At 40.1% G+C, this 11,926-nt stretch overlaps 1 protein-coding gene across 1 annotated transcript in view; it reads right to left on the bottom strand.

Moving 5' to 3' along the window:
- The window catches only part of GREM2 (gremlin 2, DAN family BMP antagonist), a 149,447-nt gene extending 141,395 nt beyond the window's left edge, over nucleotides 1–8,052 (bottom strand). Inside the window, exon 1 of the mRNA XM_011995025.1 lies at nucleotides 7,610–8,052. The gene's annotated coding sequence lies outside the window, so the exon portion shown is untranslated. The remainder of the gene's footprint in view (nucleotides 1–7,609) is intronic.
- Nucleotides 8,053–11,926: the final 3,874 nt, after the last annotated feature.

Here is an 11,926-nt window from a genome sequence, read left to right as displayed (position 1 = left end):
TGAGATGGAGTTTCGCTCTTGTTGCCCAGGCTGGAGTGCAATGGTGCGATCTCGGCTCACTGCAACCTCCACCTCCCAGGTTCAAGCAATTCTCCTGCCACAGGCGCCCAAGTAGCTGGGATTACAGGCATGTGCCACCACGCCTAGCTAATTTTGTATTTTTAGTAGAGACAGGATTTCACCATGTTGGCCAGGCTGGTCTTGAACTCCTGACTTCAAGTGATCCACCCAACTCAGCCTCCCAAAGTGCTGGGATTACAGGCGTGAGCCACTGTGCTCGGCCAGATTGAAACGGTTCTACAGCATGCTTGATTGTGTCACTTTTTGAAAGCTCTAAGTCTTAGTAATGTCATCTGTAAATGAGGATGATAACACTATTAGCTAAGATTTTTGTAAAGATTAGATGATACCTATAAAATGCTTAGCAAATAGTCATTCTTTAACTAACAACTGTCAGCCATTTCTCAGAGGGAAGCATGTAGAATTGACGTTTACAGCTGGAATGAAGCCCGAAGAGCCACTTCCGCCTTCTCAATGTAAAGAGTGAACTCAAGAGACGGTGTAGACTTTCCCCAAGGATGTGAAAAATGGAAACAGGTGCAAACCCAGGTCTCCTGAGGTTCTTAGGTTAATATTTTTTTTTCAAAGTACCAGATAACTCTCTCCTAGGTGAAAAAAAGTCTTAGTACTATTTGACCCTCTAAAACAAAGTGATGCTTTTTGCCTGTTTCTTTCAAAGTTTACATTCTCTGAGTTCATAGAAATGGCATCGTAAGTGTATTTTCCATACCATTGGTCAAGCTGAAGTCTTAAATACATATGTTTGAAGATATATATTTCTGTATTGCTCCAAGTTTTCATAAGGAACAAGGAAAGGTGGTCTCTGCAGCCAGGGGATGCTGCCCCAGTCACCGAGCACACTCTTAGCAGAGAAGTTAAAGTTTACACTGATCTATTTTGCTCTCAAGTAGGGGGTCTGAGGGTGAATATTTTCCATCTGTTTATCATCTATTAGATGGACGATAAACATCTGATCAAATCCACTCCCATGGATCTGAAACTAAATCAATCAATATTCCATCATGAATGAAATCATATATGTAAATTCGATCATTTAGTGATGGGCTAGTGCTATAGATGATGTTTGCTGTTATTGTTTTTGCATATGTGAATGACTGGCAGGAATTAAATGCAAGAATGTGTGAAATAAACACAAGAATGTATGTGAAATACATGAATTAAATGCAAGAATGTTTGTGAAAATATAATGTAAAGGACTATACTAGTAAAAGCAACTATACAATTGATGATTGTTATTCTCTTCTAATTATACAAAGGGACTCAATAGATATCTGTTGAATGCACCAATAGATATCTGTTGAATGCATGCCTGTAGGACTGACTGACTGAAGGGATATGTTCTCAGCTATCAGATGTTATGGTTATGAGAAATTCTCTTAATCGGTAAAACTTGCAGAAGATAAACTCCCGAGACTGTGGTGAAGACTGAATTAAATAATCTGTGGGATGTGTCTACTCTAATCTGGCACATGGTATGCATTCAACAAATGTTAGAACAATCTCAATTTTTAAAAATTATTGATAAGGGAAAATTAAAGATTGTTTGAAATGCTGATGAGATTTAGATTCCTAGTAAAGGTAGGAAAATCTCATGACAGAGCTGCTGGATTTTTATTAACTGTATGTACAATGTCACACATCTATCAACTTTCCCAAAACACAGCTACTATAATTAGAAAATATAATGCATTATCCAGGCTTCGTGTTATAATTGCATGAAAGCAGAGAGAGGTGGTTAGTTTTCCATAGATGATAAGATTAGCTTCCTCTCAGCCTTTAGAGTCACAGTTGTAGAGCCAGGTTGAATAATATTTTTAATGCAGACAGTGTTTGTACTAGACAAAGTCAACTTAGCATTTCATAGGAGCTGGTCAAGTGTTCCCCTGCTCAGCGTTCTCTTTTTTCCCCCTCTCTCATTGTTTACATAAATTACAGGACAGAAGAATTTTAGCTTGGAATGGCTCCTCATCCATAACATGAAAGTGGTGTCTGGGAATATTTGTGTTCTTGGCCTCCTGTCCTTCAAAAACTGTCCTTTAAGAGGACTTTTCTACAAGTCATGTATTTCTTTTGTTTCCAAATCTCTTGCCTTCACAATGCAGACACGGTTTCTTAGTGAAACGTACCCTTCTAGTATGCCTTTTAATGAGGGTTGTGGTATCTGCTAGAGTCCCACTCATTCTATTATATCTCTCAATCAGGTAAGCACCTTCAAAGAGATTTCTCCTTGAGTTATTAGATTTTTTTTTCAATTGGAAAGTAATCTGCAAAAGAGAGATGGAGCTTGGGGTTTTTCTGACTAAAAATAATCGGGATGTGCTACATTAAAATCTGCAAAATAGCAGCAGAAACTTGGTCTTAGACTTTGGGTGATAAATTTTACAATTCCTCCCCACCCTGGCCTCTATGGCTTATTTTTCCCCCTCATTTGTTAATACCCTACTATTATGGCATTGTGTTTGATTCCATGGAGACCCTGGGTGAACCTCTCACACGCACCCATGCTTTCCTTGCATCAGAGCACGACGTACTTCTAGGCAGCACATGGAAGTGCAGCAGAGGCTAATCTGGCTGAAAACAGAGGAGACAAACAGTGACCTCCCTGCTCCTCCCAGATGCCAAGAATCTTGCCTTTGTCCTTGAAAAAACCTTTGCTTTGATTCAAGGCCACCACACCTTCCAGCAGAGTATGGTGGCATGGGAAAGAAGTGGAGATCCGAGCTTTCAAGTCCTCATACATGCACATGAGCTGCTGAGCCCTCGATGGGCACAGCCTCTTGAGCCTCCTGGAATCCTCCGCACCCAAGCAGCAGAATCACTCTTTCCCCACACAGATGTCTTTACATCCTTGCCCCAATGCATCCATCCCCAGCCCAACATCTCTCTTGCCTTCCGCTCTCTCAGGAGTAGCCACAGCGTTTTCCTCCAGAATGCTTTTACTCTGGCCCTCTCAGATGTTTAAAAAGCCCCTCTCTGAGCTTCCTCCTAGGTCCCTCATATGTAGTAGTGAGTTGTGCAGCAGCTGAACTAAAGACAGTAAAGAGACAAGGTTGCTCCTGAAACTAACATCTCCGGCCTAGCAAAATGGTGATGAACCATTTGGAAGTCATCACCGCCAGTCACAGGACACCCACTTTAAGAGTGACTATTTCTCTCTTCTATGTGCAATTATAGTTTGTCCCTAGAAGATGACTCATCTCTGATGGTAGCAACTGCACAAGGATATAGCCGATTAGCCACGAGCTTTAAAAAGTTTTAACTTGCTGGGCATGGTGGCTCACACCTGTAATAATCCCAGCACTTTGGGAGGCCAAGGCAGGTAGATTTGAGACCAAGAGTTTGAGACCAGCCTGGGCAATGTGGTGAAACCCTGTCTCTACAAAAAATACAAACATTAGCCAGGCATGGTGGCATGAGCATGTGGTCACAGCTACTGGAGAAGTTGAGGTCGGAGGATCCCTTGAGCCCAGGAGGTCAAGACTGCAACGAGCTGAGATAGTGCCACTGCACTCCAGCCTGGAGCACAAAGTGAGACCCTGTCTCCAAAAAAAAAAAGTTAGGCTAGGTTTATGATTGACTAGTTTTAATCGTTTTTGAACCTCTAAGAGATGGATACATAATTCTTATTTTTTAGCCTATGTCTTTTATTTGTTTTATTTTTATTTTTATTTTTTTATTTTTTGAGATGGAGTCTTGCTCTGTCGCCCAGGCTGGAGTGCAATGGCACGATCTTAGCTCACTGCAACCTCTGCCTCTTGGGTTCAAGCGATTCTCCTGCCTCAGCCTCCTGAGTAGCTGGGATTATAGGCACTTGCCCTCATGCCCGGCTAATTTTTGTAGTTTTATAGAGATGGCGTTTCACCATGTCGGCCAGGCTGGTCTTGAACTCCTGACCTCAGGTGATCTGCCCACCTTGGCCTCCCAAAGTGCTGGGATTAGAGGCGTGAGCCACCGCGCCCAGTCAGCATATGTCTTTTAGATTCTGGGTACAACCAAGAGAAGCTATTCCAGTTCTTTTGTTTTGAAACCAAATTTGCTAGGATTCTGATTGTCAGTGGACAAAATGGATCCTTGTGGCTCTGAACTTGTATTTGAGATATGCTTAAAACAAAGGCTGGGTCTACTGAGAAAGCAGCTCATAAACATTTCCCCTGGAGAACCAACTTGAGAAACCCTATTCTTTCTTGTCCTCTTTTCCCTGCATTCTCTTTCCCTTTCTCTCACCCATCTCCTAACAGATTCAAGATCAAGACTGCTTGAATAGGATCAAAGGGGAAAGCTAACTAAAAGAAAGGGACATTGAGCTCACTGTGAAGTACGCTGCTACTTTTCTGATTTTGCCAGGTAGCACCAATTTTGGAGGCCAAAATAGAAACAAACCTTTCTGGATGGTGTGCCTTCACTAAGATTCTAGAGTTGGTACTCCAAAGGGAAGAGGGTACTTCAAGTTGGAGGGACATTTTTTAGCCATTTGGAGACTGGAGTCTTCCTCATGGTCAAGAGGAGGTAGCAAATCACTTTTGCAGAGTTTGCATGCTGCCCTCTCCTGGCCTGTACGGACAGGAGTGTTACAGTACATCAAATGCATTTATTTGAATCCCACACCTGTGTGGGATATACCTAAGAACACAAGAGAGTTTATTTAAAATATTCAGGATGTCTCATCAAAAATGTATACTTGAAGCTAATCAAAAATGTATATCGGAAGCTAATTGGAGGAAATACATTCATTTTCATTTTCCTTTGGCTCCAGGATTTATACTGAAGCATGTCAATCTTTATGTCATCTCACTTTATACCCTTGTGGCTTCCACCCGCTCACTTTCCAACCTCTTAACACCCATGTGGCTCTGGGACTCTGTTCTGCAAATCAGTGCCCCAACACCGTCTGCGTCCCGTCAATGCGCTGGCCACTTAAAGACATATTTCCAAGTAGAAGTGGTGGTGATAGGAAATCTGCTGAAGTCATTGGTCAGTGTTGAGTCTGAGGACCACATTTTAGCCTGACGTGTGATCAGAATTAATTCTAGACATGATTAGATCTATTATACTGAATATTATTAGAAACAAAAGAACTACCAAGAAGCAGCTAATCCAAGAAGTGGACGCACCATAGGTCTAATTTTTCACTGAACACCTTGTCCTTCAAAACAGTGCCTTTCTTGTGGGTGCTTTACGTGACCCATTTAAGCCCAATGCCGGGCATGTTTTCCCTGGTTGAAAGAATTCTTTTTTTTCCCTAGATAGTTGAACACTAGCCCTGATACTGAGAACACGCCTGCAACCTGGCACATCGCACAGGGGCAATTTGCTGTAGGAACACTGAAGCACAACGGTGACTGAACTAATCTGTCGTATGCCTGCGCCTCTGCAGGCTCTCAGCGTCTGCCCTTGACCCAGACAGGCCAATCCTCTCCATACCAATAAGAACTGAGAGTCTAATACCATTCCTTTGCATTAGAAAAAGGGGTGTTTACTTTAAAGAGATTTAAAGACATGTACCTTGTTTAAACTTTACCAAACTTATAACTCGAGGGTATGTAAAGCTCTGGCTGGCTCTAGTAAGATTCATGGAGAATGAACTGTTGATTACCTCTCTCAATGAAGAATGATAGCACAAAACAATGAATAATCACAGCATTGTTTATATTTATCTTTGAAAAACCTTCAGTGTCTCCTAGTCTATACAAAGTGAATATAATCAGTCTCACACTCATAAAGTTGCTACCAACACGCCCAACATTGCTTTAGAGTTAGAAAGGTAAGAGGGAAATAGATCCCAACCTATTGCATCTATTCTATTTATAAAAGATTGACAAATACTCACAATCATACAAAACAACCCTTTACTGATAGAATGTAGTTGGGTCGATTAACTTATATTTATTTGAACAGCTAAATTATTTAGTTTCTTTCTGATGTAAAAGGAAAAAAGTATTCATCTATAAAATCAAATGCCTTCTCCTAAACATAGTATTCACTTGCCATGTCTATACTTTGACAGGATTTCAAAAAACACTCTATAAAATCATTCAGATCAGTCAATGGGCAAAAACTATGAAGTTTTCCTGACTCCATGGGAGAGCTAAGCATGCATTTCCTTTAATGACAGAAAGAACACGTTCATCTGATAAGAAATAAAAAACAAACAAACAAAAAAGGTCGACATAAATTCTCCACTGTGATACACAACACAAATACCTTTCTTATAACTTCCTTATCTTCCTTGGTCGGGCACATGTCTTGGGACAAGAGCTACCTTGAAAACTAAGCACTGCTGAATGGTGAGTCGATTGCAAATTATCAGTGAATGGTTTGGATGTGATCGACTAAGACGCCACCGGGAAGAGTGTTACTTAGACGGAAGGTAAGGTATTTGATTGCCCCTGCACCTGCTGCAGAGCCATTCTCTGGCTGTACTGGAGATCCAATCTGTTCCACTGCAGAAAAAGCGTTCTTCATAGGGATTCAAAGCCACATGAATACCAGCCAGCCCTTGAAGACTGCAAAGCAAGACCGATTTTTTAACTGAGACTTCATGCGGTCCCCTCTGGCTTTTCCCAGGAAAAACTGAACTCATTAAGCAATGCTAATTTAATCACAAGTAATCAACGGGGCGGGGGAGGGGGGAGTTATATAACCATCTTTAAAATTTCAAACCAAACGTGATAAGATCTTAGGAAATAGATTTTTTTTAAACAAAACCCACACCTCAAAATAAAAAAAAAAAAGAAAAAGAAATAGAAGTCTATGAGTTTTAGGATCAAATAAAATAAAATCAAACATCAATATTTTCTTACAACTATCACATCTACTAGATAGTTCCAATTCATGACTTTTTAATGTAGTAATACATGAGATCCTGGAACTGATCCTTCCTGGCGTGCAGAATACAAATGCATTTTTCAACTCGTAAGACAACGTAGAAATAAGTCAGGTACACAGGATCACTGACAATCACATTAAAAAATATCTACCTCCCTTCTCTCTTCTTCAACCACAGGACAGTGATAGTAGTGATATTTCACTCATGAGGCGAGTGCACCTTGGCCATATGTTTTTTAAAAATCAGAACTCTGCCGAAGTCCGCTGTGGTTCTTATTCCTGTAGGGTGGATATTAACCTGATAGGTAGGTGGGAGAGGTTCACAGCCCGCTTTCTAACAATCGGGTGGTGTTTGCCTCGCTATAGGCATAATTAGAATGGCAGTCACCAAGAGGTATTTATTGGCGGTATGACAACATATTGGTATGGATGTTATTTAAAAGAGAAAGAAAGAGCGATCACGGTCAAGTTTGAAGGTCCTTATTTTACACCCCTGCATAATTCAATAGGTGAATAAACCTTGTGGCCCCAAAACACACGCCAACAGCTTGAATTACCCGGAGTGAAACCGGCGAGACCTTCACTCGGGGCTTTCCGTCCTGACCGGCCACGGAACAAACCACGTCAATTCATTCCAAGTGCCTAGTGAAGGTAGAAATCAGAAACCTTGTCTGTGTCACGTTAGTCGTGACAAGCTGCGTACCTGCAATGACGTGACGGAAGCCTCCTCCTCGGGTCCCTTCTCTCTCTCTCTCTCTCCCTCTCCCTCTGCCTTCTCTGAGTTCTCTAGCGCGCAGCGGGGTCTAAGTTTGGTCTCCCGCCGCCGCCTTCAGTTCCACCGCCGCCGGCCTGCAGCAGACGCCCATAAGAGAAGCGCGCCGGCCGAGGGTGCAGGAGAGGCGAGAGCGCGCCCCGCGCCGCGCGGTCCCAGGCTGGCTGCTCCTGCAGAGGTGAAAGGAGCCCGGAGACTTAGCTCTGAATCCTCTCGGCGCTGCATGGGGATATTATCACAGTCTGGGATTTCTATTGGCTCTGAACACCAAACAAATCACACCAGCCACCCCCCTTCTCTGTTTCACTCAGCGCTTGTTTCTCATCTAACCCACAAACATTGCAGCCACACCACACACTTCAGTCGCTTGCAATGTTTCTCTTTTCCTCCTTCCAGTCAGTGGATTTACAACCCTGTGGTCAGCTCTAGCATTTTTTTTAGCAGACTTCCAATTCTAACCTTCTTGTTTATGTGAAGAAATTCTCCCTCCATCCCCTAAACCAGAAAAAACAACAACAACAACAACAAAAAAACCCCACTCATTCCCTTCGGATCTTCTTCCTTTTGTTGATGGATTTGCAATGTGAAGAATGTAGAAAGCCTGTGTGTGATATGTCTGACATTGTCACACACACACATACACGTGCGCTTACACACACACACACACACACACACCAGGCTCCTTTTGTTTGCAATAACTGAGGCCAGTGAAATAAAAAGCAAGCTGAGCCTAATAACCTAAGTGAGAGCTTAACTAATAAAATCTTGAATGAATTCAGTGCAAAACACTCATTGCTTGAGTTTGTTTTCTGTTCCAAATAGTACTTTGGTCATTATTATCCTGATTTTTGTTTATTGAATGCAGAGGTTTCTAATGCAAATCAGACTCTTCAACATCCAGAGAACATAAAACAATGACGCCAGACCAATTCTTGTGCTTCATGGGTTTGGTGCATTATATCAGAAGCGTACTGTGACGCCTGCGTGCTTGCTCTTTTTATTATTTTTTGAACTTCTCGCCACTGATCATCGCAGGACTGAGATTCCGTTAATGTGATTCACTAGCCAAAGAAGACTATTCAGACTCTGCTGATAGAAGTCCCTGGATGAAATTTTTTTCTCTGTGTGTGTCAATAGAGATAAACCTTTGGCCCCTTGGCAGGCAGGGAAAGGGCCCAAGAAAAATCTGAGATCTTACAAACTTGGCTGGGGAAATTCAGAATAAAATAAAGTCTCACTGTGTCTTATAAAACAGACCCTCCCTTAGACTTTTCCCCAAAATCAATTTCACTGGTGCTTATGGAAATTTTAATGACAGTTATTCTTGACAGGAAGCCATTGCTTCTGAAATCTCTGAGCTCTGTTTTGATTTTTGACTTGAAATTTTTTTTGTAGTGTTATTCCTCTTGTATACTATTTGGTATTTGATATTCTAGTTCCAACTCAACTCACAGAACGTCGTGTTGCAAATTCACAGGAAATAACAATGAGCTCTTGAAATATATTATCACCAAACAGACTACCTGCCTTCTTTTCTTACGTGGGCACATTCCAGGAATTGTGAAATGCAGCCTTATTTTCAGAATGGGTCAGCCTGAAATCAGCTGAAATTGACAAAGGAAATACAAAACAAAACCACATTTAGCTGTTGGTTCCTGCTAACCACAGTCTAACCTCAACTGGCATATCCTTATTACTTTAACAACTCCAGTTCATTCCCTTGCTTTAGGTAGGCAGCTAAAAAAAAAATACTGTCATAAATCTTTGAATGTGTAGAGTGTAGTTCTTCTGAAGATCTTGACAGTCTTAGAAAAAAAGGAGTTATAGGCATGATATTCCAGATTTTCCAGATGGAGAAACAGAGTGGAGGAATGATAAAGTGACTTGCTGAAGGCAGACAGCAACTAGAGCTGGGAGAGTGGATGACTGCCCCATTTATTCATACCAACTCTTCTACTCAAAGGAAAGCAAAGGGTTAACACAGCTGACTCTCATTCCTGCCTGCCTTTTCACAGAAGAGCTAACAATTCATGAAATCATCTGTCCAACTTGGTAAATAGTCATTTATGTTATTTCAGAACAGGTCATGATATTTTCAGATAAGTTACCAATAATTTGCCTTAGAATTGCCTTTCTAGAAAAGAGAGAAACAGTGACTGATAAAATCATTATATTTTCTGCTTTTTATTTTCAGGGCTCATTACAGCTCTTCATATCACTGAAAAGACAGTGTAAGTGAAATCGTGGATGACTTAAAGTCACAGATATATCTTAAACTTCATTTTAGATAATAATTCAAGCCCTCTGTCCTTCAGTTAAGGAAGAGCAAAACTGGATGATTTAAAGGACATCTCCTATACCCAACCAGTTGTGTGGTTAAGGGAAAATAAATCATCAGTGTTTATTCTTCTACATTTAGTCTTTTGGTCATTTTACTACCTTTAGAAGAGTTTTTCAAAGACATTTCTTAAATCCTTTATAAATGACCTAGACGTTGGTAATAATAAAAACTCTTGCATCTCAGCATGCACACTAGCGGACAGCCAGGCAGATTCGTGACAGAACCATCATTTTATTTTCCACTTATTCAGCCACATCAGGATCATCCTGCTTAGTTCAGCGTGGCACTTTTTACAGGAGACATTCACAAATTGGCATGTATCCAAAGGAGTTGATAAGATGATGATTCTGAATATTATAATTTATAAGAAATGCAAGAGAGAATTAGGCATCTTGGAGCAGGAACTGAGGTGAAAATGATAACGTTTTCAAACAGTAAAGGTAAAAGAGGAAATATGTGTATTATTCATATAAGGCTTCAAATGTATTGTCATTTTTATAAACATTTTCTTTCTTGATTTTTTAAACAACTGTATGAGGAATGTAGGATAAATCCTACTAGGCTAATTTTACAGATTGAAAATGCTTGTATAGTAAAGTCACCCTGATGTAGTCGTAGTTATGATGCCAGAGGATGGGAATAAGTTGAAGTGGACCCGAAACCCAGTGCTGTTCTGGAGAGAAAATAAGGGTGGGCAAAACTCAGGATAGTGAAAGGCTTCTCAAAGTTAAAGCTTTCGGAAACTGAAAGAATTTTCTGGCAAATTGATGATTTGGAGATTTTGATTCAGGTCAATGAAGTGGTCAAGAAAAGGACTCTCAATTATTTGGGGAGATTATGAAGGGATTGTTATAAAGGTAAGATTAAGTAACCTAGGGTTTACTTCAGCTCGAAATCATCTTTGAAGCTATTATTGGCTTTTAATATATTACAGAATAATTTATAATTTTATTGAATAATTTTCACAGTATGTCATTAAATTTTTTAAAAGATTATGATTATGATCTAAGTATATTTCTGAACTATAGATGACCGCAGATGGCCTTTTATCCTTCTTTTGACATATCTGTGTGTTCTGTGATGAATATGTATAATTTGTAATAAGAAAAAAAGTAAAAAAAAAAAACAAAAAGAAAAAGTAGAAGAGCTTATAATTCTTCCTCTAGTATACAAAGATACAAGATTTCCATATGACTAGTTTGCTGAAGACTGACATTGCATTCCCAGTGTGATAAGCGTAAGATCACATTCTTGATCTTGTCTGTACCTATTCATGTGTTTTCTTTCTAGCCTAGGTTGGACGGCATTCTAATGCTAATGTTTTCCCCTTGGTTATCTCTTTATTTATCTTAACAGCTTCCTTTTAACCTATGGATTTATTGATAAACCCATACATGCTTGTTTTGTCCTTTGATAGCTATAATTCTTTCTTAGATCATCATAGTCTACATTTTAAATTGTTAAAATGATTTTGATGCACGAAGTTTGTAAATTCTTCAATTTACTGATTATTAAATATTTATTCCTCCACCATACAAGAAACCTTTATTTTCTACAAAGTCATAAACTTGGTTTATTCATACTGTATGTCTACATCAAAACCTCAAAATGAAATCTATATTTATGATTCACTGATATATATGACTCTATGCTCTTACGGTTCACAAATTTCAACTGTTCACATGTATTAAATAACATTTGTCTCTCTTGTGTCACGGTGATTCTACCCAGAATATATGAGTGATTTATAAGAGTTTTATAGCAAAATATATAGATCTCACTGTGTCGCAGAATAAACTCCTTGTCCATGAGAGTGCCATCTGTCATGTTTGTGTCACCCCAGTGGAGCAGAGAGCACAACCCACAGAGGAGCTGGGGAGATTAATAGGACAGGGAATGACCACGTA

The sequence above is a fragment of the Mandrillus leucophaeus genome, unplaced genomic scaffold, assembly GCF_000951045.1.
Source record: "Mandrillus leucophaeus isolate KB7577 unplaced genomic scaffold, Mleu.le_1.0 Scaffold466, whole genome shotgun sequence".
Taxonomy (NCBI): Eukaryota; Metazoa; Chordata; class Mammalia; order Primates; family Cercopithecidae; genus Mandrillus; species Mandrillus leucophaeus.
The sequence above is the reverse complement of the archived record's forward strand: the minus strand, read 5'-3'. Positions and strand labels throughout refer to the sequence as shown.